Source organism: Macaca nemestrina, chromosome 11 (genome assembly GCF_043159975.1).
Source record: "Macaca nemestrina isolate mMacNem1 chromosome 11, mMacNem.hap1, whole genome shotgun sequence".
NCBI classification, from domain to species: domain Eukaryota; kingdom Metazoa; phylum Chordata; class Mammalia; order Primates; family Cercopithecidae; genus Macaca; species Macaca nemestrina.
This window is the reverse complement of record NC_092135.1, coordinates 105,337,018-105,363,492: the sequence shown is the minus strand read 5'-3', so window position 1 is coordinate 105,363,492 and position 26,475 is coordinate 105,337,018. Positions and strand designations below refer to the sequence as shown.

At 42.9% G+C, this 26,475-nt stretch overlaps 2 long non-coding RNA genes across 2 annotated transcripts in view; one reads left to right on the top strand and one right to left on the bottom strand.

The window, feature by feature from the left end:
- LOC139357202 (uncharacterized) overlaps positions 1-26,475 on the top strand; it is a 76,801-nt gene that overhangs the window by 31,031 nt on the left and 19,295 nt on the right. The window lies entirely within an intron of this gene.
- On the bottom strand, positions 17,262-21,398 carry LOC105468009 (uncharacterized). The gene is made up of 3 exons (XR_979230.3): positions 21,261-21,398; positions 20,418-20,644; positions 17,262-17,820 (listed from the first exon to the last, which is right to left on the bottom strand). It is a non-coding gene; the product is annotated as an uncharacterized lncRNA (long non-coding RNA).

The window sequence follows — 26,475 nt, the reverse complement described above, 5'->3', positions numbered from 1 at the left end:
CTTGTTGTAAAGGAATTCAGGTCAAAAGAAATATATTAAAAAGAAAGAGAAAATAATCCGTAATCCTACCCCTTGGATATAAACATATGAGCATGCTGGCTTGTATTTTTCAAGACTTTTTTTTCAATAAATACATATATACACCTACATACATTCTGACAAAACTAGAATACCGAATTTACATATACTCTTGTAATCTGCTTTGTTCATTTAACAATATTTTATTGACAAATTATAATTCTATAAATAAAAAGCTAATTATAATTTCTAATGGTTTTATAATATTCTGATGTATGGTTGATACAGAATGTTTTACCACTCACCTGTTGATGAGTATTTATGTTGTTTCTGATATTTTAATATTATAAACAACGTGTCAGTGAATATCCTTGTTTATTCATTCTTGTTCATTCTCAGTTCCTTCCTTAGGATAAATGACTGAGTGAGATTGCTGGGGCAAAGGAAATGTGATACATGTTGTCAGGTGTATGCCCAATTACTAATTGGAACAAAATAATTAGAAATCTCAGTATGCTGGAATTCTCTGTCACCCCACTTTCAGATGAGAAACGCAATTTGCAAAGCAAAATATAGTGAGGCATGATTTTTTTTTTCTTTATGCCCTAGTATTAGAACAAATTTATTCTCACCTCCTCCACTCATTTAAATTTGATTCAAGAAAAAATTATTAAGAAGGAAGGAAAGGAACATTCACCAAGTCCTACTGTGCATTATTCACTGTGTGTTAGGAATTTGTATTCTTCCAACAACCTACGGGGTAGACTGTCTCTTCCTGTTCATGGATGGGGAAACTGAGAATTAGACACTCTCACTGAATATCACAAACATGGCAGAATCAGAATGTGAATGTGGTTCTTGCCTTTAAGAAGTTTATAGCCACTGTAAGGCAAAATGTGCCAGGGATGCTTGCCATATTAATGTCAGGTATGATGAGATTGATGTTCAAATTATGACCCTGAGGATTTTAAGATTTTAAACCTGTAAAGAAATAGTCAGCTAGGTTCAGGATATTGTACTTACCAAAGCAGGAAAGTAGATTAATGTATATTTGAAAGTACTTTAAATAACTACGATTGAAAAATGCAGAGATGTCTGATCTCTCTCTAGTAATCAAAAAATTTAATCAGTTAATTGAGATTTGTACTTGATACATTCCTTTTTTCAAAAGACCCCAGGATATTTGCCTATCATCAGCATGCAAGATATATGGCGCCAGTCAATAACTATGCCATAAATACAATTTCTTTTAGAAAGCTGAGAAGCCAAGAATATTAGAGAGCTCTCTTGTCTACTCATTTTCTTATGTCCTTTTATTCCCCCTCATTAGAATTCTTAAGTCTTCTCAAGCCTGTGTACTCTGGTTAAGCTATGCTAGGGTCTCTAAAAGGACTAAAAATGGGCAGGGCCCAGGCAAAGAGAGATCAGACAGCTAGTTTCAGAGTGAGATTTGCAAGATGGAAGAAAACCCATGGGGTGGAAATATCTTTCCATTGGCCTTTGTGGTTTGAAATGCTCTGCTTCATCCCATGACTCAGCACTCCACTTCTGAGTAATTCATTAAGAAAACACTCAAAGATGTACAAATGTATTTATTGCTGCACTGTTTTAGATAGTGAACAATCAGAAACAGAGTAAATGATCATCACTAAGAGATAAGCATAAACTATGATACATACATACTGTGGAATAATATGCAGCAGTTAAAAGAATCTATTGTGGGTAGGTGTTTTTTGTTATGTATATGTACTGTGAATATTTTTTGTGGCTTGCCTTTTCTCTCTCTCTCTCTCTCTCTCTCTCTTTTTGAGATGGAGTCTCGCTCTGTCGCCAGGCTGGAGTGCAGTGGAGCAATCTCGGCTCACTGCAACCTCCAACTCCCTGGTTCAAGCTATTCTTCTGCCTCAGCCTCCTGAGTAGCTGGGATTACAGGCATGTGCCACCATGCCCAGCTACTTTTTGTATTTTTAGTAGCTACTTTTTGTATTTCACCATGTTGGCTAGGAGGGTCTTGATCTCCTGACCTCATGATCTGCCTGCCTTGGCCTCCCAAAGTGCTGGGATTACAGGCATGAGCCACCGTGCCCGTCTTTCACTCTCTTAATAGTGTGTTTTGATAAACTGAAATTCTTAAAGTACTACGTCTTATCATTTGCTGTACTTTGTATGTAGTGCTTTCTATATCCTGTTTATGAAATCTTTTCCCTCCCCATGGTCATTAAGATATCCTTTGTTTTCTTCAAAAAAAAACTTTATTGTTTTGCTTTTCACATTGAGATCCACAGTTCATCTAGAATTTGTTTTTGAGTATGGTCTGAGGTAGGGGTTAAAATGTATTTTTTTCATATAAATATCCTTTTGACCCAGCATGATTAACTGTAAAGACATCTGCCCCCTAACACACACACACACACACACTGTTCCTCACTTTTAGTTTTATCACAAATCATGTGACCATATAACTGTGGGATTTTAATTTTTTTCCTTTGATCTATTTGTCTGTCCTCATGCTAATACCACGTTGTCTCAATTTACAAAGCTTTAAAGTAGGCAGAAGACTAGAATGAGACTTTGCAAAAGAGGATATCCAAATGTCCAATACACTTATTAAAAAGTGCTCAACCTTATTAATAGTCTGGAAAACTGTATATTAAAACCATAACAAAATATCACTACTTATCTACCAGAATGGTTAGAATGAAAAACATGAGACTAACAAAAAACACAAGGTGTTGGTGAGGATGTGGAACAACTGGAACTCTCATAGACTTCTGAATATAAATTGATGCGATCATCTTGGAAAGATGGCAGTATCTGCCAAGCTGTTTATGTGTACATCTTCTTATCTAGCAATTCTACTCTTAGACATATACTCAAATAGAAAGGTTTGTGATACATATACTGAAACGTATATACAAGAGTGTGCATAGCAGATTTATTCATAATAGCACCCCCCAAACAACCAGATGTTCATCAGTAGTAAAATGAATAAATAATTTGTGTTATATTCAATCAATGAAAAAAACCAAAACTATTGCTGCCTGTAAAACATGAGTGAATCTTCCAAGGATTAAGTTGAAAGCCATAAAGTAGACACAAAAGAGTATATACTCTATAATTCCATTTACCTAAAGTACACAAACAGGCAAAATCAATATATAATGGTAGAAGTTAGGTTAGTGATTGGGATCTAGGAATATGGAGGGGACATGAGGGGAATTTTTTTGTGCGGTAATGTTTTCTTGATTTTGGTGCTGGTTACTGCTGGAATGTTCACTTTGTGAAAATTCTTTCGCCTGTACATTTGTGATTTGTGCCCTTCTTTTAATGGATATGTCAAAAGTATTTATTTTTAAAATGAATCAGTTATATATTGCGAGTGCAAAGTACCCACAAAATAATACCATATATATACATATTATTTATATATATATATATATATATTTTTTTTTTTTGAGATGGAGTCTCGCTCCATCGCCCAGGCTGAAATGCAGTGGCACCATCTCAGCTCACTGCAAGCTCTGCCTCCTAGGTTCATGCCATTCTCCTGCCTCAGCCTCCCGAGTAGCTGGGACTACAGGCACATACCACCACACCTGGCTAATTTTGTATTTTTAGTAGAGATGGGGTTTTGCCACACTGGCCAGGCTGGTCTCGAACTCCCGACCTCAGGTGATCCGCCCACCTCAGCCTCCCAAAGTGCTGGGATTACAGGTATGAGCAACTACGCCCAGCTCTGTACCACCTGTCTTTATGAACGTATATACAAATGCGTGTGTATCTCTGGAAAGGATATCAGGTGTTACCATATGTTGGCTTTCTAAAATTGAAGACACTTGACTCTATTATCACAATTCTGTTGGCATCAGTTTGGCAATCAAATTGGAGATCAGATCATTAGGTGCATGAAAGTTTACTCAGAGGGTCTCAGCAAAGATGACTATCAGCCGCTCCTGTTTTTCTAACACTGAATAGAGCTGTTGACCAAGAGTTGAAAGGTCTTTGAGTACCAGTTGACCATGAATAATCCCAAACCCTGTGCAAACTGCTTTAACACTAGCTGTCAACTTTAAGAAAAAATACCATTCAAAAGCAAGTATTCAAAAAGGCACCTATTAAGAGAACCAACCACATCCCAAAAAAATTTTACAAATAAGTAGAGAAAAGTTAGCTGGGAACAGTGGCTCACACCTGTAATCCCAGCACTTTGGGAGGCTGAGGTGAGTGGATCACATGAAGCCAGGAGTCCGAGACCAGCCTGGCCAACATGGCGAAACCCCATCTCTACTAAAAATACGAAAATTAGTTGGGCGTGGTGGCACACGTCTGTAATCCCAGATACTCAGGAGGCTGAGGCAGGAGAAGTGCTTGAACCTGGGAAGTGGAGGTTGCAGTGAGCTGAGATCGTGTTACTGCAGTCCAGCCTGCGCAACAGAGCGAGACTCTGCTTTAAAAAAAGTAGAGAAAAGTTAATCATTTTATTTTTCATGTAGTTTGAGACTAGACAATAAATATGAGGGTCAACATGTATATTTGAGAACTGCCTAAATCTCTGCTGTTTCTTCTATCGATAAGATATAGGAAATGAAGCCACAGAAGTCGGAACAACAAATCGTCCTACTGAAATCTCCTGGGAAGCACAGGGAAAGCCACTGTGGGATCTCCTGGCAGTTATATGGGTTCTATAATTAAGTTTTGGGGAATCAGGGGGCTGAATTTAGCAGCAGAGAAGAGAAGGGATCCAGAAACATTAGGAGGAGTCCTTTAATATTGGAGTGGAAGGAAGTCAAAGGGACTTTAGCACATCTGTAATTTCATTTGTTTGATTTCTGGAAGAGAGTATAGCTAATGGTGCTACATATATCATAAAAAAATAAAGCCCTCCATTAGTGTAAAGGCCAGAGTTGATTCCCTAACCTTGGATGGTAGAGGCCCTCTTTTTAAATGTTTGCATCATACTGGAGTAAGGGCAATCCTGTGTTATTATGGAACCAGAGAACCGTGAAAGGTGGAAGGGCCTTAGAGCTCATGATTTTAGTGGCTCTCGGCGCAAGACGTCTATAAGATTCACCTGAAGGACTTTTATAATGTTGAAACTGAATCAATGGGGTGAGGCTCAGACATTTGCCCCCAACGGATTCTGATGCCTGGTGTGGGGTGAGAACCACTGATCTATTCGGTCCATTGATTTTCATCTCTCTAAAGCTCCGTGGCCTGCCTCAGATGCTTCAATAGAGCTGTGCCACTTTATTCTGCTGTATGGCCTTACTTGAAGAAATAGTTCTACTTCTAAAGGCTAAACTCTGGAGAACCCCCAATTTAGTCTAATGAGCTTCCAGCCATTCCTCTTTCTTCACCTGGATGTATTGGTCAGATTGGTCATTTGGCAGTAATCCCATGAAGAGACTGAAATGTGAAACAGCTGTCTCAGATTGTCTCTTCAGAGCAGATGCTGAGCCCAAGTTTCCAGGGCAAGATGCTCATCAGATCAACACCTGAGAAGGGATGAAAACAAAACCAGGATTGGGGAAGGGAGAAAGCTGACCTGTGATACAAGCCTGAAAAGGCCTTGGCCAAACTGGTAGGGAGTGCTAGAGTGAATATTGCCCATCCACGTGGTTTCCCTGTGGGCATCCCCCTCAGTCAAGGGGTGTGGGCTATCCTGGGACGAGTGTGACCTCAGGTGGAGAATGTCTCTGCAGCCAGGGTAGGGCCCGAAATAGCTGAAGGCTGGAGGAGGTCCATTACTTACACTCCCACATCAAGTCGTTCCTTGAAAAGGAAGCTGGGCGAAGCTCTGGGGTCTATATTGCAGGTATGCCGATTTGGGAAGGGGGAATGAAGGGAATGCCTGTGAACTGGTAATCTGCGATTCAAAAAGAGAAAGGGGTTCAGGGAGGAAGTAGGGAGGGAATTTTAAGCATCAGCTGGGGTTAGATAACTTTCCAGAGGATACTATTATGTCTTGACTTTTGTCTGCTACCTCTGTCTCACACCATGGACTAACTTTAGGACAAAGGAACTTTAATTGTTGCAAACCAGATTCAGCATGCATTTATTGAGTGCCTAGTATATGCCACCTTCTGTGCTAGATATTTTCGTGTATGGTCCTACATGCCTATACTCTCATTTTAATTAGTTTGTCATGAAAATTACCCTTTGCGTGATTTTCTTCTGATTTTTCAACTTGCTTGTTTTTTAAAACCTAGATGTAGAGGACCTCATCTTCTGAACTGAAAACAGTGGAATCCCTAGAATCTTGTTACTAATGTGGCAAATAAGTTCTCGTTGTGTTTAAAAGATTCATTGTTATCACTTTAATTATACTTGTAAAATAAATCTTTATGAGCAGGAATGCCTTTAGCTATGTTCTTAATTTTAAGAGACAGTACACAGCCCTTTTATGGTGGTTGAGTAGATTAGATCTAGAGCAGTGAACTAATACTGAGTTAACTGTCACAAGATTGGTTGTTTATATCAACGTTCTATAACAAACATAGAACAAGTCAACACAGGCTGTTTTCTACTAAAACTCACAAGGTTCAGTAACAAATTCCTGTAATGCACTTTAACATATTTCATTTTCCATAAAGAACACTTATAGTTTAAAGGTTATATTATAGGACAACAGTTATTAGAACGATTAAAATACACTTTTTAATGTCACAAGAAATCTCTTTGCCATAAGAAGCAGGCTTAGAAACTCAGCTTTAAGGTAAGATATAAACAAGGGATTGATTCAACTTAAATGTTGGTAACTGGTATGTAAATATTCAATAATAATTTTCTTAACTATTAAGGAAATTTCTAACAGAAAGATTTGTCTACTCAAACTACCAGTGTTGACTATCTCCCGAGAGTTCAAAGTTTCTCATTAATCTTCTCAGTGAAGCTTGTAACTCCTGGCTTCAGTTATAATTTCAAGCCAGAGGTATGTTAAAAGAATATGGAGCCTATTAAATTCTGTTGTCACGTTAACTAGACTTCAGGTTTGAACAAGTTATCTGTATTCTCATTTTGGCCCAAACATGGACATCTAGAACTGGCCCTCTGGCAGGTACCCTGGGCAGGGGCAGATCCTAGCAAAAGATTGTGCGTGGGTTGGCACCCCCGAAGCCGACTGGCACTATGTGTTTCTGATCAGCACATGTAAAGTGAGGGTCAGGAACACAGCTGTGCAGAGGGTGGCTCCCTCTCTTTGAAGGAGCTACACTGGGCCACTCTACTCCTATAGCTCCTGAATTAAACACAGTGGAAGGAAGGGAGACTTGGGCATCAGGGATACTATCTTTTGCTCATAAATGAAGGCCAGCGAAGGGAGGCAGGTGGAGACAAGAACACAGTGTGATTTTTGTGGGCCCTACACACTGTGCCTGCTGTTGCCAGTGGCTACGTTAGCCATGCGTGGAGATGCTGTTCAGATGCAGTCTCAAAGGTTCTGAGTTCCAAGTCCCCAGTTGTACAAATTCAAATTAACAGGGACAGTGCCAACTAGTCTAGTTGACAGTGAATCTGGCCCCTTCAGTTTCTGCTGGCAAAGGGAAAAAACAAAACAAAACAAAACAAAAAAACAGCTAAGAGATCATCATCAGGGACATAGGTGAAGAGTTATATCTGGTGGAATAGTCCATCATCAGAGTAGCTGTTTGAAAAGATTATTTTCATAATTAAGGGGGGAGGGGAGTGGATAGGTTCAAGGGATCCTGCATTTTGGAGAACCTACGACTTTAGGCAACTGGAAGGCCACAGAGATGCTAAGAAGGGGCTGAAATTGGTGCGCCCCCACCACTCACTTCCCTCTACCAAAATCTCTTCAGGGTAAGGCCCTCAAGTTCTCCACTTCCCATTCACATCCTATCACTAAAATACCCTGCGGCTGGCCCTTTAACATCTGTTGCGACACTATGGCTGAATATACAAAAAAACGGCATGAGAAACCTCCTTAGGACCGTGTGGAATCTATTTAATTTGAGATGGTTTGTTCGTGGGAGGAATGAAAACACAACAAGCCCTAGCAAATAACTACTTCATCACATCTTATAATTTACTCCATCAGGAGGTTGGAAGTATGCCTCCAAATTGCCCTAGTGCAATTTTTGTGGATTTGGTGGCTCGTACTAGTAAAACTAAAGTCAGTGGAAAATTTCCACATGTGAGAATTATAGTATTAAATCCTTTAAGACAACAACATGTGCACACACAGCCCCCAACATTTCTGAGTGTCTGGAAATCCTGATCCTGACTCTGAAAAGCAGGAAGTCAGGATCTGTTGCATCAATTGTGTTGGAAAGCACTTATGCGGTATGTTTTCTTAATACTAAAAAGTTGTTTGGTTAGACTTAACATGCTCAGTTCCTGAGAGGATTTCTTCTTAATTGTTACTGTGAAAAAGTTCTGCTTTACACCATTCACAATAGCAAAGACATGGAATCAACCCAGTTACCTCTCAATGGTGGATTGGATAAAGAAAATGTGGTACATATACCATGGAATACTATGCAGCCATGAAAAAGAATGGAATCATGTTTTTGCAGCAACATGAGTGCCGCTGGAGGCCATTGTCCTAAGCAAATTAAAGCAGAAACAGAAAGTCAAATACTGCATGTTCTCACATATAAGTGGGAGATAAACATTGGGTACAGAGGGACACAAAGATGGGAAAAACAGACACTGGAGATTCCAAAAGGAAGGAGAGAGAGGAGGGAAAGGATTGAAAAACTACCCATTGGGTACTATGTTTGCTACTTGGGCAGTGGGATCATTAGAAGCCCAAACCTCAGCATCATGCAATATACCCATGTAACAATGTACCAATGCACATGTACCCCTGGGTCTAAAGTAAAAAATTAGAGTAAAAATCCTGCTTTAAATCATAAAGTAATATACAGGGGTTGATAGGTTGGATTTTTTTGTTTAAGTTAGGTGAACAGAGTAGACAGAATGTGGTACTAACCTATTGCTGGTTTTCATAAAACAGTTAATGGGAAAGAATCAATCAATCTTTCTCTTTTTTTGTTCCTTCTTCCCTCTCCCTTATTCCTTTCTTTGTTGCTTAAACAATCGTAGCTAAGACTACGAGTTTGCAAGAGCCACTGCCTTTAGATTTCCTATTTATTCTTGCTCTCAGATGGCAACTGTATAAATCTTGTTCTGGCCTAAAATATCTTGAAATCTGGGAACAGGGACTGTGTTGAAAACTAGAAAGGTACTAATTTTCACTGTCTGACCCTGGTGTTCTGATCATCTCAGTGCTACCACACATGGGCTAATGCCTTCCCTTAACAGTTCCACTGGCTTGGAATTGCTTTCCTCACTCAGACCTGTTCTTATTATGTAGGCCATTTTCTTCCTTCAAAATCTATAGTTTCTACTCTATGGGAACCAAAGTGCAGATAGAAAGAGGTAGAAGTGGAGAGTTATAGGATAGAGCCTGGGCTGGGCTTTGGGAAAGGGGTGGCAAGTCAGCAGAGGGCTTAGGAACAGTTACCATCAATCCAAACCACAGTTGTATGGGGGAGGATAGGGGAGAGACTGGTGGTGCTGGAAGAATCCCAGTTCAAACTGGGCTGGCCAGTTCATGGAGATTCCTTAGCAGAAGATGCCATGCAGCAATGTCAGTAGATACCAGGGGTGCTTGACAGGAGTCTCCTCATATGAACCCTACACCAAAACCATCTGCAAATCCTATTGGCTCTGCTGCCCAAATGTATTTAAAACCTGATATCCTCACCACCTCTGCCACAAACACCTGGGCCAAGCCACCATCCCGTATTACTTGGATTATTACCTACCTGGCTTCCTTGCTTCTGCTTGGGCCTCTTCCACTTCTCAGCATCTCAATCCAGCAGCCAGAGCAATCCTATCAAGACTTAATGGCTCAAAGTAAAAGCTCAAATTCTTCCTAGGGCCTCCGGGGTCCTACACGGGTCTGTCCTTGCCCTCTTCCCTCTTCATCATGTCCTCCTCCTCCGTCACTCCCTTGGTCCTGATGCAATGGTCCACCTACTGCTTTCCCCTTCATCCCAGGCACACTCCCACCTCAGAGCCTTGCTCCTCCCTCTGGCTGGAGCACCTTCCCTCCAGGTAGCTGCGTGGGCCTCTCTGCCAATTCCTTCAGATCTCTGCTCAAAGGTCTCCTTCCTGTGGAATCTCTCTCAATCACACCTTTAAACCTTGCACTCTCAGCTTTGCCCTGCTCTATCCCTCTCTCCTGCCTTTTCTCCATAGCACTTACTACTGGAGTATTCACTTTGTTTGTTGGTTTATTTTCTTTTTTTTTTTTTTTTTTTTTTTTTTTTTTTTTTTTTTTGAGACGGAGTCTCACACTGTTGCCCAGGCTGGAGTGCAGTGGCGCGATCTCGGCTCACTGCAAGCTCCGCCTCCTGGTTTATTTTCTGCCTTTACTCAGCAGAAGCTGAAGTACATTTGCTTTCTAATATATCCTTAGAGTGTAGAACAGTGCCTGGCATACAGTAAGCACTTAATAAATATTTCTTGAATAAATAAGTGAGTAAATTGGTAAATTAAACAGGCCCCCAGTAATGACAAGGGGAATAGAATGGAGCTCAGAATGTTCACCAAGAGTCAATGGGACAGTCAGGGTCCTGATTCATGGAGTTGAGTCTGTGCTGTTAGGAAAGCAAAAGCAGATACAATATTGTCTATATTGATCTGGTGCTCCTAGTGGAGGTACAGGGTGCTATCAGTTTGTCAGAGAATGGTCCATGCCTCTGGTCAAATAGGTTCAACCCAGCCAGAGGCTGGCACTTCAGGACCCAAGCCTTCTGTGAACCTCTGTAACAACCACTGTCTTATTCATTCACTCATCCATCTCTGTCCATCCTTCAATGCATCCACCCATTCATTCAATCTTACGACAGTTATTTACCCAATGTCTTTTCAAACCCAGGTTTTCACCGCTTGGATTTTCTGAACATCATTCCTACCAAACTCTATGTCCTTGTGAGCAGGAACTCCTATGTCTTCAAATTCTCTCATACCTTAATATGTCTTGAATGAATGAACCTTGGACAAGAGGTTTCACTTGATTGTGCCTTATTTTGTTTCTTTATAGTCCAAGCAAAAGAACAATGAGAATGGATAAATTAATAGATCAAAAGTCTCAGAATTTTAAAGTTAGAATCCAAGTCTCCAACTAGGGCTGAATATTCTCACAGTGCTACCCATATGTCTCTGCTAACCTCTCATGATCAATTCCGTTTGTTTAGAGCCTTGATAAATCCCAGGCTGACCCTAACACTGGAAAAGGGGCTTCATTCCTCGCTATTTAGTCCATTAATTGCTAGGTTATTGTAGTCCATTCATCTCACTGACTTTATTTCTCTTTCTTGTTCCATGTTCCTCTTGAGTTTAAATAACTGTAGCCATTTCACATAATGAGGTTTTTTAAAATGGGTATGTTGGTGCTCCTCCAAGCAGATTTTAATTCTTGACTTCCTGTCTTAGTTAGCTTGGGCTGCCATAAGAAAATATCATAGGCCGAGTGGCTTAAACAACAGAAATTTATTTTCCCACAGTTCCGGATGTCGGAAGCCCAAGTTCAGGGTGCCAGCATGGTAAGTTCTTGATGATGGTTGTCTTCCTGACTTGCAGATGGCAGTCTTCTTCCTGTGTGCTCATATGGCCTTTCCTCAGTGTGTGGGCAGAGAAAAAGAGGGGGGGCGGAGAGAGACACAGAGAGAGAGAGAGATTTCTTCATCCTCTTACAAGGCCACTAATCCTGTTGGATTAGACTCCACCTTTACAACCTCATTTAACCTTAATTACCTTTGAAATACCTTATCTCCAAATACAGTCACATAGGGCTACAACATATGAAAATTGGTAGGCACTGTTCATTCCATAACACTGCCCTATTTTAAGATGCCCGTTATACACAGTAGCAAGTACTGATGGGGTTAATTTCATTGCAACTTTAATTTGATCATAACTCCATGCTATGTTTATGCCCAGTCTTTGTATTTTCTTCCTCACTTAGCATGCATTTCAAGTCACCACTTAAACCCACTTCAGGAAGAGTGATTTATAGATTAGTCCTACTTTTGCCCCAGTTGTCAAGTTTTTACTTTACTCAAAATCTGGTTTCTTTTATTTTTGTTGAAAAGCAGGTCAGTGTAGAATCTGCTGTCCCTATTAAACATTTTGTACACATTGTCCAGCTCTGTCTTCTTGATCTTATCTACAGTTACACAGATACAAGCGCAAGATTGCTCGTGCTCTCTCTCTCTCTCTCTCCCCCCTTACATGGCTGCTTTCTTCTAATCATTTGGGTTTCTGTTTAGAAGCTTCAGAGAAGTCTTGACCAAACACTATCTGTGGAAGTCAGTCATATCACATCACCTGTTTTTTTTTTCTGACACCTAAGACTGCTGCTGTTTTGCAGATGGAGAAACTGAGGCTAGAGAACATGAGGAATTTGTTCATGGTTATTCAATTTCTGAGTGAAAAAGAGAAAGCCTGAGAGGTGGGATGGGGCTCAAAGGAGTCTGGGTAAACCGGCCATCCCTCATAAAAAGCAAGACAGCATATCATTACGCTTTTCTCTTTTCAAGGTATTTTCAAAGTTGTCCTCTCTCCCTTCTTTTCTGTCTTGACCTCCTTGACAAAATCTGTCTGGCAGAGTGATAGGACAAGTATGTGGAGGGTGGTGGGGCATTTCGTCAGGTATAGGTTGCCAGATTTAGCAAATAAAAATGCAGAAGCACAGCTTAAATTTGAATTTCAGATAAACAAATTTTTCTTAGAATAAGTATGTCCCCATGCAACATTTGGGACATACTTATGCTAAAACATTATTTGTGTTTCATCTGAAATTCAAATTCAACTGGACATCCTGTATTTTATCGAGCACCTTTAGCCAGATAGCTATACTATAACATGCGTCCTCTGGGTAAAGGTTACAAGCCTCGCGTGACGGTGAGTATGCTTAAAAAAGAAAACAAACAATAAAGTCACATTGAACTTCATTGTTTTATTTACTTTAGTGACTTTTGACATTCTTTGACAATAAAAACAGCACCATAAATATGCCAAATTAAATATGTATTTTACTTTGGAAATTCTGACTTACACTAATCTTTATCAGCCCAGTTCTTCTGAAATTTTGTGAATTCACAGTATTTAATATCTAGCCCAAAGTAACTAGAAAACAGCATGGTTTCCTTAATTCATCCTGAAATCATCTTAGGGATAACCTACACAAGCTATTTAATGTCTCTTTTTACCTCAGTTCCTTCATCAGCAAAATGGAGATGCTAGCGCCTATCTCATCCAGGTATTGTGAGGAGCAGTTGAGAAAACGTATATGCAAGTGGCTGGTCCAGTACTTGCCATGTAGTGCACACTCAAAATATCAGCTTCCTTTCTCTTGCCTTACTGCTCCATTTCTGAGAATGGACAGCATCGCTTTTTAGACCATTGCAAAATATTAGGTTAAATAAGTAGCACAGATAAGTCTCAAAGAAACATGGATTCTTACTACTTACTGGTACACAGGTGCCAGCTGAGCCACATCCTTTTTATAATCCCTAATGATGATTAATCTGTTGATTGAATCACTCATTCAACAAGTATTTATTGAGCACCTAACATGTGCTAGGCACACAGTGTTCTGGGAGTTGGGGATACATGGTAAACAGAGCAAACTTGCCATTTTCCCTTGAGAATTGCTTATATGATAGTGGGGGCAGGGACAATAGTAAACAAATTATCACAAGCAAAGATATTATACTATATGAAGCAACCACTTAGGGCAAATATTGTGAAACTGAGTATTGAATTTGGTTGTGTAGAGATCATTGGCAACCTTAATAATAACTTTTTGTTCCCTGAAGATCGTTCAAGAGAATGGGAGGAGGAGGAAGTTGAGAAAGTTGAAGACTTTGCTAAAAAGGGGAGCAGGAAAATTAGGGGCAACTGTAAGAGGATATGGAGTTAAAAGGTTTTTTGGTTTGTTTGTTTGTTTGTTTGAGACAGAGTTTTGCTCTTGTCACCCAGGCTGGAGTGCAGTGGCACAATCTTGGCTCCCCACAACCTCCGCCTCCCGGGTTCAAGCGATTCTGTTGCCTCAGCCTGCACAGTAGCTGGGACTACAGGTGTGTACCACCACGCCCCACTAATTTTTGTATTTTTAGTAGAGATGGGGTTTCACCACATTGGCCAAGATGTTCTCGATCTCCTGACCTTGTGATCCACCTGCCTTGGCCTCCCAAAGTGCTGGGATTACAAGCGTGAGCCATTGCACCCGGCTGCTTTTTGGTTTGTAAATTTGTTATTTATTTCTATTTTTCAGACAGTGTCTCTCTCTGTTGCCCAGGCTGGAGTGTGGTAGTGCAATCACAGCTCACACAGCTTAGACCTTCCAGCCTCAAGCAATCCTCCCACCTCAGCCTTCTGAGTACCTGGGACTATAGGTGCACACCACCATGCCCGCCTAATTTTTGTATTTTTTAAAATTTTGTAGAGACAGGGTCTTGCTGTGTTGCCCAGGCTGGCTTGAAATTCCTGGCCTCAAGTGATCCTTTGGCTTTGGCCTCTCAAAGTGCTGGGATTACAGGCATGAGTCACTAAACCCGGCTGTATTTTTTTGTTTTTTTATTTTTTTGTTACAACATGCTTGTAAGCTGAAAGGAATGGCCAAGTGGAGGGAAACTGATAACGTAGAAGGCAGAGGACAACTCTAGGAGTGAGCGCTTGACAAGGCAGTGGAGAAAGAGGTTCCACTGGACGAGAGAAGGGCTTGCCTTGGACTACAGTGGGGAGGGTTTACTTTCTGTAGTGAGAGGGGAGGGTAAGTATGTGAGGCTGTGGGTACGTCGGGAGCTTGCTCAGTTCGGCAATGGGAAAATTCAGAAGTTCTTTACTGTCTCAGTGAAATAAGATATAAAGTATTATCTTTCACTTATCAATAATTATTGATTATCGATAAGCTGAAAATAGCAAAAATAATTATTGACAAGAAATTTAGCTTCCTCATTTATATCAGGCTCTCACTGAGCACCCCCAAATGCTCTTGGATATGTACCATTGTCTCCCCACTCCTACTTTGGGGAGTGAGAGTCTGATTTAACTTATTCACAGACAGCTCTTTTCAGCTCACCGGGCTGACGTGCTGGTGTTTTGCTGTTTTTACCCATCATGTGTTTATCTCCATTGAGATAAACTTCTTCCAGGAGAAGCTGCCTATCTTGACAAGTCTGTTTTGAGTCCGTGCTCCACTGCACAGCCAGACCTGAAAGTGACGGGAACTGACAAACTCTCTGAACTTGTCCCATTGGATTTGTCTAATGGGCCTTTCCCTGACATAGATGAAAAAGTCATTGACAGAAGCAGACCATTTACCATGAACCTGAGTAGAGGTATAAGCGGCGACAGATAAAATAGGGCTTGAAAGAAAGCTGGGAAATTCAGGACACATATGATGGGCCCAAGGAGATCTTCACTTTGAAATGCGAAGATGAAATGGATGGGTATTGGGTTTGCAGCCCCAGGTCACCCGGCTGACCAGTAAGGATGCCGAGCTCCTGTTCCCTATTGCTCTCCCTGCATTGCACTGCACTGCAGAGAAGCTGCTAAGTGGTGACTTGGGGGTCAGGGGTGGCTTTCAGCATCGCCTCTAGCCCTGAGGGCTGAGTTCTCTTTCCAAAGAGAAAAAAGTGCTATTTGAAATTTCGTGGCCATTTAGAAATTCTAGTTTGTTGGCAGAATTCACATTGAAGAAAGTTTTTCAAACAGAAGAGTCACATCTTAGAAGTGGTATTTTTAGGTTGTATAATCAACACCTAACGTGAACATCATATAAACTCAGAATTACCCTTGAAAAGCCCTTACATCACCCTTAAAACATATATCCCTGTGTTCTAATCTTCATTCACAGTGAAATTTGAAAATCATTGCACTAGATTAAAGGAACAAAAACAGGAAGGAAATGTATGTGCAGATGTCTGGCCTCAGTCCATTCTGCCTTTAAGGCAGATATCAAATCCCCAGCTTTGAGAGAGCAGTGAGGGGAGAACGTAAAACGTCCTTGTTGAGCCACAGAGTTTACTTTATTCCCTTTGAATCTTAAGCTTTGACAACTTTTACAGATGGTAAAGGATGTGTTCGTCATCATCATGACTAATTGAAATAGCAGCAACGCATCAGGTCCAGGTTACGGGTAAAGTGAAATGATATCACTTCACTCTATTTTCTTTAAGAAGAAGCTGTAGATAAGTCAGTGGATATGTAAAGGTAGGATCCAGGTCTCCTCTACAAGGAGTAAGTTGGCTGAATGAAGAGTTAAAATTGCTTGATTAAAGTAGTAAAGCAACTAATTTCTTAAATACTTAGGGAAAATGTAAAACGCAGCCCAGCATAGGAGGATCCTATGCGAAAAGATAGCTGATAGTTAGTTTTCAAAAGGAAATGGAAGGACCTCTCCAGTGTCAGCCAACACCGGAGTCTGAAAAGTAGCACTTTGAGGAAGAGAGATGGTAGAAGAGAAAAGGCTTTGAGGAGGAATAGAGCCTGAGCAACATGGCGGGCCACAGACAAGAGAGAGGACCAGCCATGGACTCTCCATGATACGGTAGTCCTGATAATCCTGGGGAAGAGAGATGTCAGGACTTGACTTTTGTTTTCCTTTTCTGGCTTTGGAAATTCCCTTATGATCTTCTCAAGGCTTGGGTAGAGTCAGTTACCTGAAACATCCCTAGGGAGTAGGAAACTATGCAAGGGGTCAGAATCCAAGTGGGAATGGAAAAATGAGGAGAGTTGGCTCAACCCTCCCAGGACCACTCTTCCCCAAAGAGTAGAAACAACAATGTATTAAATGGTTGTTGCAGGTCCAAGGTCATGATCAACAGTAAAACCATCAGAGTTGTTCACAGTGGAACAGAGGTAGCAAATTAGGAGCTAGGCAATGTGGAGGACACTGCTGCAGGAACCAGTGGAAGAATAGATTGAAATGAAAGTCCTTTCTCCTAAATATGCTAGAGTTGGAGTTGCTGACTCAGATGGCTACAGGTGCCAGCCAACAGCATGAATAGTTGAAGAGGTTTAGTATAAGCTTCATGCTAGGCTCCTTCTACTGCAATTAAACATCACATCCACTAAGTTACTTTGGTTTTTAAAACATTGTGGGGATGTGTTGAACAGTAAAACAATACCTTTTTGTTAGTCTCCCAGGCTGCAGCCTCTGAACTGGGGAAGGTAACCCTCTAAAGGAGAAGTGTGATTCTGCAATCATGTGGATGGGGCTTAGGCCTGTTTGTGTTCTCAACACAGAGTCCTTGGAACTAGCACTGCATGTTCACCCTGCCAAGGGGAGTTTACAACTGAGGGCCTTTGGATCCTATCCAGAGTAGCATCTCTATCTGCCCTGCTGGATTCAGCTCAGTCTTTGGTCATTGCAGAGATCTTTTCTATTTACTTAGTGTTCTGGGGCTTTAAAGGGAACGTGCACTCATGCTTCTGCCAGCATTTCTTGGTTTGCCACCGTTGAGGCTAGCTCATCTCTGTCTTGGTCTAGGTTCTCCTGAAAACACAGCCTCAGTCAAGAATTGAATGCAGGTGGTTTATTTGGGAGGTGATCCCAGGAAGCAAAAGTGAGGGCATGGGAAACCGAGGCAGGGGATGAGGAAAAACTAACAGGTGCATTGAGAGCTCTGACGTAGGCATACAGAGTTGGGGTGGAGTATTGATCCATTGACTTTCAGTGGTTGGTGACTGGAGGAAAGTGATTTAACTTCTCTGGCTGTCTGCGTTTTCCCTGTGGAAAGCTCCCAGAGCTTCAGAGAAATCCTGAGGCAGCAAAACAGAGAACTTTAGTAGCAAGCTTGGGATAGGTGTTGGCAGTGTGGATCTGACTTCAGGGAAGTGGCATGCAGGGCATCAAAAGTATCTGCTACAGTCTATAATGTGAAAGATCCATCCAGGAAGGACCCATCCATCCTGGGAGTGCCACAGTCTGGGTGCTGCTGCCCTGACCTGAGCTTGGCTTCCTTACCTCTCTTCTGCCCATTCCTTGGACAATGGGAAAATTGCTCCATGACATCAGCCCAAGGATGCCTCTTCTACACTGTTCTCTTCCTCTCTGGCTTTCCTAACACTCAGCCTCATGGGTTTCCATGTGTGAGCAGTAACTGCAAAACTTACTTCCCTTCTCTTTCCTCCTTTACCTTCTTTCTTTCTTTTTTTTTTTTTTTTCCTTTTTGTAGAGAACAGGGTCTCGTCATATCGTCCAGGCAGGTCTCAAACTCCTGGGCTCAAGCTGTCCTCCCACCTCTGCCTCCCTAAGAGCTGGGATTACAGGCGTGAGCCACTGCGCCCGACCTCCTCCTTTACCTTCTAATGGCCTTTCCTCTTCCTTTTCCTTATCTCTTTCCTACAAAACATGGTTGTCTCTGACATTCAAGTCCCTAAGGCTCCAATCTTCTTCCTCCCCACACCTGTAGGGATATAATTTGATCCCCAAATTCAGCTGTCACTGCTCTGTCACTGCCTCCATCTGAATATCTCCAGGTAGGTTTCTCTCTCCATTTCTGGCGCTATGTATATCCTTACCCATCTCAAAATTACCTGGTTATTATGATGCTAATTCGAGCTTGAGAACCTCCCTTTGAGTGTGAAATCTACCACAGTGAGTTGGACCCTTCTTTTTTGGCTATCTTTTATTAGGCCCAGATCAATATGTCCAAAAGTGACATTTTAGACATATTGACCCCAGCCTGTGCCTTTCTCATGCTTGCCAATGTCCTCTCTGCCCTATAAAAAGAAAAGAGAACACTCTAACTCTCCAACTGTGTGCATGCTACTCTTGTCTACATGTGTTCAGATCTGGTACCACATTTAATTCCTCAGTGTCTTTGACAGTGGCAGTCTACCTGGTATTCACAGGCCATGGTGTGGAGTCAGACAGAGGCAGATCATGAGGTGCATGGCCAAGCTCACTAGAGTCTCCACATACAGGGGCGTTGTGAGTCAGAATGCCAAGGCTAGAAGGATCACTAACAATTGACTTGAACAGCTCATCACATTAAGATGAAGAAACCGAAGCCCAGAGAGATGCAGAGCTTTGACAAAGGTCACAGGGCCAGTTCATACCAGAGTAGGGCCTGGAGTGACCATGTTCTGTCTTCCTTCCCAGAGCCCTTTCTACAATAACATAATTAAACAAGAAGCCTGTGTCAGGAACTTTTTGAGATGGAATTTCGCTGTTTTTGCCCAGGCTGGAGCACAATGGTGCTGTCTTGGCTCACCGCAACCTCCACCTCCAGGGTTCAAGTGATTCTCCTGCCTCAGCCTCCCAAGTAGCTGGGATTACAAGTGTGTACCACCATGCCCAGCTAATTTTGTATTTTTAGTAGAAATGGAGTTTCACCATGTTGGCCAGGCTGTTCTTGAACTCCTCAGGTGATCCGCCCACATCAGCCTCCCGAAGTGCTGAAATGACAAGCATGAGCCACCACACTGGGCCACGTCAGGGACTTTTTACATGCAAGCAGAGGGTACTGAGCTCAAACTAGCTCAAACAATAAAGGGAAGTTATTTCGTATAAATGAAAAGTTTAGAAGTATCTGGCTTCAGGTGACATTTGAACCAGAAGCTTAAATATGTCAACAAGGACAGGTGGATGGAATGCCTGGTTAACCTCACCTAGACCATGTGAGCCCCAGGATCATATGAGACATTCAGATAGAAATAAGGGATATTGGAAAAGGGGAATGAAGACAATAGATGCTTAACAGGGGCCAACAAAAAAAAATCACAACAATATCCAAAAGGGGACAAAAGTTTGTGATCTGAAGTCCAGATGATCCCAGTGATAGCTGGACTATGTCCACTTGAGTACAATTGGAATGGAGATCTTGTTTTGGGGTTGAAGCCAGAGGGAGCTCTGGGACTTTTTGTTTGACAGCTGCCCCTGAATAATTCATACCTGTGCCCTGAACATTCTTCCTATCTGTTCAGAGGGCAGAGCTACATTCTTGGGATTGCCTGGGACTCCCACCAGAAAGCCCAGCGTGCTGGACAGTTCTGCTATTTTAAGGGCATGTGAAGAGAGGAAGCTGGGACAGCTGCCCAGCTAGGAAGAAGGTCTAGGAGCTAGATGTTTCCCGTGGGCAGCCATCTTCTTTTGAAAGCTTGTCAGTGGTCAGGACCCTGGTCCCTGTCCTCTGTTCCTCACAGTCAGTAGACTCAAAGCTCTGCTTATTCTTCTTCACAGATGCTGTCTCTTCCTCTATCCACCCATCTCTGCCTCTACTCACGACTGCCATACCTCAGCTCCTGTGTGAATTGCCTTGTGCCTGGGCCGTGGTGAGGGTCTATAAACTTGCCTCCCAAGCTTGCTCCCCATCTGCCCCAGCACATCCTGTGCCCCATGCTAAGGAACTCACCTCTGACAACAGTTTTGGCATCATGTCATTCTCCCACTCCAAGCCCCTAATCCAAATTCAAATGTCACCTCCTCTGCGACCCCTTCACTGCAGAGATCATTCCCACTCTGAACCCCAATGGCGCAGAATGTCCATCCCACTCAGTTGGAACTGACTGATCAGGTTTTCCTGCTTTCCATTGTTATGGTTTCATACATCTTTTTTCTCTTTATTCTGATGATGTGATCCTGGAGGATAGAGATTTACATGTCTGTGACTCAGTATACAGCTCTATACCCCATACGTAGTAGATAAACAAATAATATTCATTCCTTGAGGTTAGCCTCTTTGGCTTCAAATGTTAGCCAATTAAAACTTCCTTATTGTCATATCTTTAAATCTCTAGAAATGTAGGTTTGAATTTTGAAATAGGAAGATGATAAATGGAAGATATTTTCCCACCCCATTCTTGCAATTAATTTTCCTTGCCTGCTTGAGTATATACCAGCATTGATATCTACCTCTGACTTAATTTACCAGAAGGTGCTCTAAAAACCTAACCAAAGTGCATCCCTAAAATTCGAACAGGCATATGGTTCAAAGCACCAAATTTGTCATGTCTCCAGCATGCTGGGCTCAGAGGAGTATTTTTAAAAAACAAAACACACACACTCAACATGGGTTTACAGCCAGGAAATTTTAAGTGAGAGTTTTTAAAGCATCAAAAATGTCACAGGTGTGTTTTTTCTTGATGCTTACCCATTTAACTATTCTGTAGTTATGGGACCAAAATTCACCCCACGGGCTCAGCAGTCATGTTCTTGAAAAGGGCTGTGTGGGGCTGGATGGATGGTTAGGACTTACCTAAGCAGGAATAAGTCTTCAATGGTACAGGCAGATGCTTTGGGAATCAGGAAGCAACCTGCTCCTCCTTGAAATGACTCTGGGCTGGGGCAATGGTGACATTGCCACCTCATGGGACCTAGGGTTACCTGGTGGACGAAACACGCAGGATGAAGAGAACCGGGTATAACCCTGCCACTTGGAGTTTTTCCTACAACTTAGGCTGGTCAAATGCTGAGTCTCAGTTTATGTTCAAAATAAATGAAACCTCATTTTGTTACCAAAATAAACTGCTCAGATGTGGTGTTAATAATGAGACAGCCAGACAGAAGCTGCCTTCATACCAAAACAAGGGAATCAGGTGGTAGGAATAAATGAACAAAGGACAAGGCATTGTCACTGCCCCTTTCCTTCAGCAGTAGAAAGACTGACTAGAAAATTCGTACTTAAAGAAAAAGAACCTTTTTTTTCTGTTGTTACAACCTGAAACGCCATGGAATTATTTGATAGAGCCGTTTTTGGAAAGAGGGTGTGGGCAGACATGGTAAGGGCAGATCCTGTGTCTTTCTGTGTCAGGGGCAGTATTTGTGTTTGCCAAAATGTTTATGCAGACACAGAGAGGAGGAGACTAAGTTATTTGGCCCTGTGACACCAGAAAATTATAATTGTTGTCATGGAATGAATTGTGTTATGTGTTAAAGTCCTAATTCCCTGCACCGCAGGATGTGGTTGCATTTAGAAATAGGGTCTTTAAAGAGGGAAAATAAATGAACTTATATGGGTGGGCCCTAATCCATGATGTCCATGATGTCTGGTGTCCTGTAAGAAGAAGTTAGGACGTAGACAGACACAGAGGGAAGACCTGTGAAGACGTCACAGGAAGGTGATCATCTACAAGTCAAGGAGAGACGCCCTTAGAAGAAACCACCCCTGCTGACATCTTCATCTTGGGCTTGTAGCCTACAGAACTGTGAGATAATAAATTTCTGTTGTTTAAGCCACCCAATCTGTGGTCTTTGCAGTCCTAGCAAACCATCACTGTTAAACAGGAGCAGAGGGAGGCAGACTCACTATGGAGAAACACAATATCGGGGCAGCACTGTGTTTTATTGTGAATGAATAAAGGAAATAATCCATTCATTTCTTCAGCACATACTTTATTTCAGATCTTTAGAGGGTGGCATGTAGCAGCTGGGAGAGGCTCTCCCTTTCATTGTCCTCAGCAGAGAATAGGAAACATGCTGTGTGGGCTTAAAAACTTCTGGCCACCAGCCACAGGCACTCCATCTTTGGGAAGCAAGGATAAATCTGGTGATCCACTGATCACCAAGCACTTAACAATGATCACTGGGATGAAGTAACTATTATCTTTTCGTATTTCCACCAGACTTAACCTCCTTGCAGGGTCAATATCATCCCGGAGCTTTAAGTTCTCAGCTTGTATGTAACCTTGGATGAAACTGTGAATGTTCAATCTGGATACAATAATTAATGTCTTTTATTGCCCCTTTCAGAAACACACAAGGTCCTTGTTGGCCTCATGCATGGAGTATGGACAAGTAGCTCTTTACGGAGCTGGTCTTACAAGCTGCTTTGCAAATGTCTCTGGCAGGTGGTGCAGTGTATGGGGGAGGGCCCGCAGTCTGTCCCTGGAGGCTCAGCTGAGTATCTCTGGCTAAAGCATCATCTCAAAGGCTTGAGAAGCCTAAGCTCCAGCCCCCACCCCCTTCTTGAGCTGATTTCTCCCTCCTGACTCATGTCTGCTGCCTCATTTGAGTTACTGTGCAAATGTTTAGCCAAGAAGCCATACCAGGCCGAGTGCCTATTTACGACCGCCTCAGGAGTTTACAGCCCAGGCACTGAGGCAGCATTCCATGCCTAGCCTCTGGTCAAATAAGGACAAAGTGAACCACGCCTTCCCTTCTTGGCAGTGAAGCAGGGGCAGTTAAAATGCTGTGAGCTGGGTGCAAAAGCCTCCCCCAGGCGGGGACAATTCTTTCCTAGCTTCCCAATGACCTTGAAGTTGTAGGACCATAAATTAGAAGAAGAGAGTGTAGAATATTTGTGCCGTGACTCAGGACGCTGGGGGAGAAGAGGGCTGCTTGTTCGTTTCCCTTTCTGGGCTTCCGTAGGAAATGGATTATGAATTCTCATTGGTCTAAGAGAAAAAGCACTTTTGCCATTGTGCATGTCCTGTTTCTCAGCAGGGAGCCTCGCAGAGAAAAACCCTCGAAGAGGGGCACTCAACAGTGCAGTCTGAGACACACACATGTGTGCGCACACGTATGCACACACGCCCAAAACACAACCCAAAGGAATGCAGACACAGCTACCATCCTGGGAGAACGACCATGGCAGAAACCAGCCTCAGTGTGAGGATTTGGAAATAAAGGTGGCTGGGGTAGGGTTTCTTATTTTAAGAGACTGAAAAGTGTGCTTGCAATCAACCAGAAAATTTGAATTTGTTCTCTGCGAGCTTTCCCTCTTAGCCTTGTCAGGGAACACAAAAGCTCCCCAGACTCAGCTCCTGGCCAGGAGGAGTTGCAATCTAATGCGGTGGTGGTGGGCTGGGGAGGTGTACAATTACACAGAAAAGCGTTCATTGACACTTCAAGACCAGAAGAATAGCAGGGATAGTCAGCACTGTAGGCAGGGTCTGGTGACCTGACGGGTCAGACCCTTCCAGAAATTCTGATGTTTTGCTGCTCCGTTTGTTTAATAAGTGATAACCTAAGGTCTAAGCAGCTAGGCTTCCTGTGTGCAAACCCCCGGGGAGCAGGGTGTCTGGTGGAAATAGCATCAGCCATGACTATGCCATCCACTAGCCCCTTCCTGGAGCTCCAGCTCTCTGTAGAATGGGCCTCGTGCTACCAGCTCTGTACCTGAGGGGGTGGCTAAAAGGAGAAAGCTAACAAAATAAGGGGTAGCATGGTGCTTGGCACACCGTAAGTGTTTTACAAGGCATTGGAAGGTGAGAAGGTAAACGATCTTCTAAGTCCTCACAGAGGACCCTATACAGTAGCACTCAGCAAATATTTGCATGATCGTGATGGTGTGGGCTTTAAATAAATCCCTCTGGGGTGGGGAGGGAGGATGCTTCTTCATAAGATAAATATTTATAGCTACAGTGAAAGAGCAGAAGGAAAAGGAAATAGGCCATGGGGCTCCCTAGGCTTCCCAGAAATATCGCCCTATCTCTTGGTCCTCTCTTTTTGGAGGCGTTGCTTTATGTTCTATCCTCTCCACCCACTGCCCTTCTACCTGCTGCACCCACTGCCTTGTCTTTGGGAAAGTTCTTTCTCCCACTGTCCTTTCACAGCTGTCCCCAGGGGTCTGAGAGTCCCCACTCCCGCCCAGCTTGGTAAGGTGAAAAAGACTTCTCCTGGGGGAGCTGCTCCCCTACACTATTTAATCAGCTTCCATCCGGTGCTGTGGTTTTCAGAACACACATGCTTTCTCACTGACACGTGCACTTTCACAGCTTGGATAACAAGGCTCTGCCTTCCCACCCTCCGCACTGCCTGCTCTCCCCTTCCCCCTGCCACATGCACAGGGTGTTTCTAGAGAACGGCTTTCAGGACCACTAGGGAAGTCCCATGTGTCCGTAGAGGCAGTCGAGAGGCCACATAACTTGCATGTAGCTCAGCCCTTTGCAGGCAGTGTGGCTGCCATGTAAATTACTTGCGTGTATTTCAGGGGATACATTTGTAAATAACCTTTTTTTTAGGGGAGGAGGGCAGAAAAAGGAGGAAACAAAGGACAAATGCAGGAAGGTGGTCAGCTCAGGACCATACTTCTTTATTGTTCATTTCCAAATGAGATGGCATAGCTCTGTTAGTCCATAGGGGCTGTGTCTGGCATGAGTCAGCAACCAGTACAATCTACTGCCAGTTGATTAAATTAGCATTTGTTATAAGCCAGAAAGGGAGGGGGGGATGTTTTGTGCAGGGATAGATGGAGAATGAAGAAAATCTTCTTCATGCCTTTTGAATTATTTATGGCCTGGAACTTTACATGCTATAGTCTAACTGGACTCAATAGAGAGAGACTGGGAAGAACTCGCTCCTGCCTTAAAGTCACAGAGCACATGCTTGGGTCCCTGGGAGGACAGGAGCATGCTAAGAATGATGGACTATAGTGGAAAAAGTGGAGCTCTCTTCATTTTATTATGACCTTGAAAACAGGACTGTTGCATAGAAATCCTGCTGCCATTAGGCACAGGAAGACTTAGATTTCTTAGCAACCTTTTGAGCAACGGACGTGAATGTGTGAATGCATTTCACTTTGATTTTGCCGAGTGGTAACATGGGATGACTGTCAGATCAGTGGACAAAGGATAGGTCTCTTCGATCTTCGCCTCTGGCTTTAAGCCAGATGGGAGAGAAACAAAGACTCCAAAGCCGCTGCTGTCCTTCCCCCACCCTCTCCCTCCTCCCTCCTTTCCTCTCCTCCTGCCTTCACCGCCTTGGATGGAGTCTACTAACTGCTCTTACATTTTGGGAAATCTTGTCTAATTGTTTAGGGTGTAAAAATACAGTGATTTTATCTCAGAAAAGGGCCCTTCCTTTTGGGAGATGTGTGAATCCAGAAGAGAGCAATCTCCATGCTGGGGTGTCTGCCACAGGGAGTCGGGCAGTGTGTGGATGTGAGTGTGCAGGACACCCAGTGTGCTCCGGCTGGGTACCAGGGCGGCCTGGCGGACATCTTTTGTTCTTGGCTCTTCCGACTGCCGGGAGCAGCAGGACAGCCCACATGCCCGCCCAAAGGAGCTGCCGCTGTTCATCATCAAGATCTGAGGCTTTTGTCTGTGAGCCCCAGTGAAGAGGCAAACTGTTGGTGTCCTGCTATCGACTCACAGTCTGCCTCCAAAATAGCTTCAGGATAGGGCTGCTGCTTTTCAGCTGAACTGCTGCCTGTGGACCACCTTGTTATCCAAGGTTCTCACTGAATGGAAGCCGTCCAGAGGCATGTGAATCTATCCCGAGAGATACGAGAAGAAAGGAGTAAGGGAAGAGTGGCCGAATGAGGGAAAGACAAAAGCAGCCTGGCAGATGACAGGGACTAGAGTCAGACAAAGAACTGGGACGTGTGCTTTGGCAAAAAAGCAGGCAGCGCAGTCATTTCCTTGCTTCATCACTGCTAGCTCAATTTACCCATTTTGTATACATATAAAATAAACTGTGTCCAAGACTGACCCTGTAGCAAGAACTTGAAATGAGTCATTTCTTCCAATCAT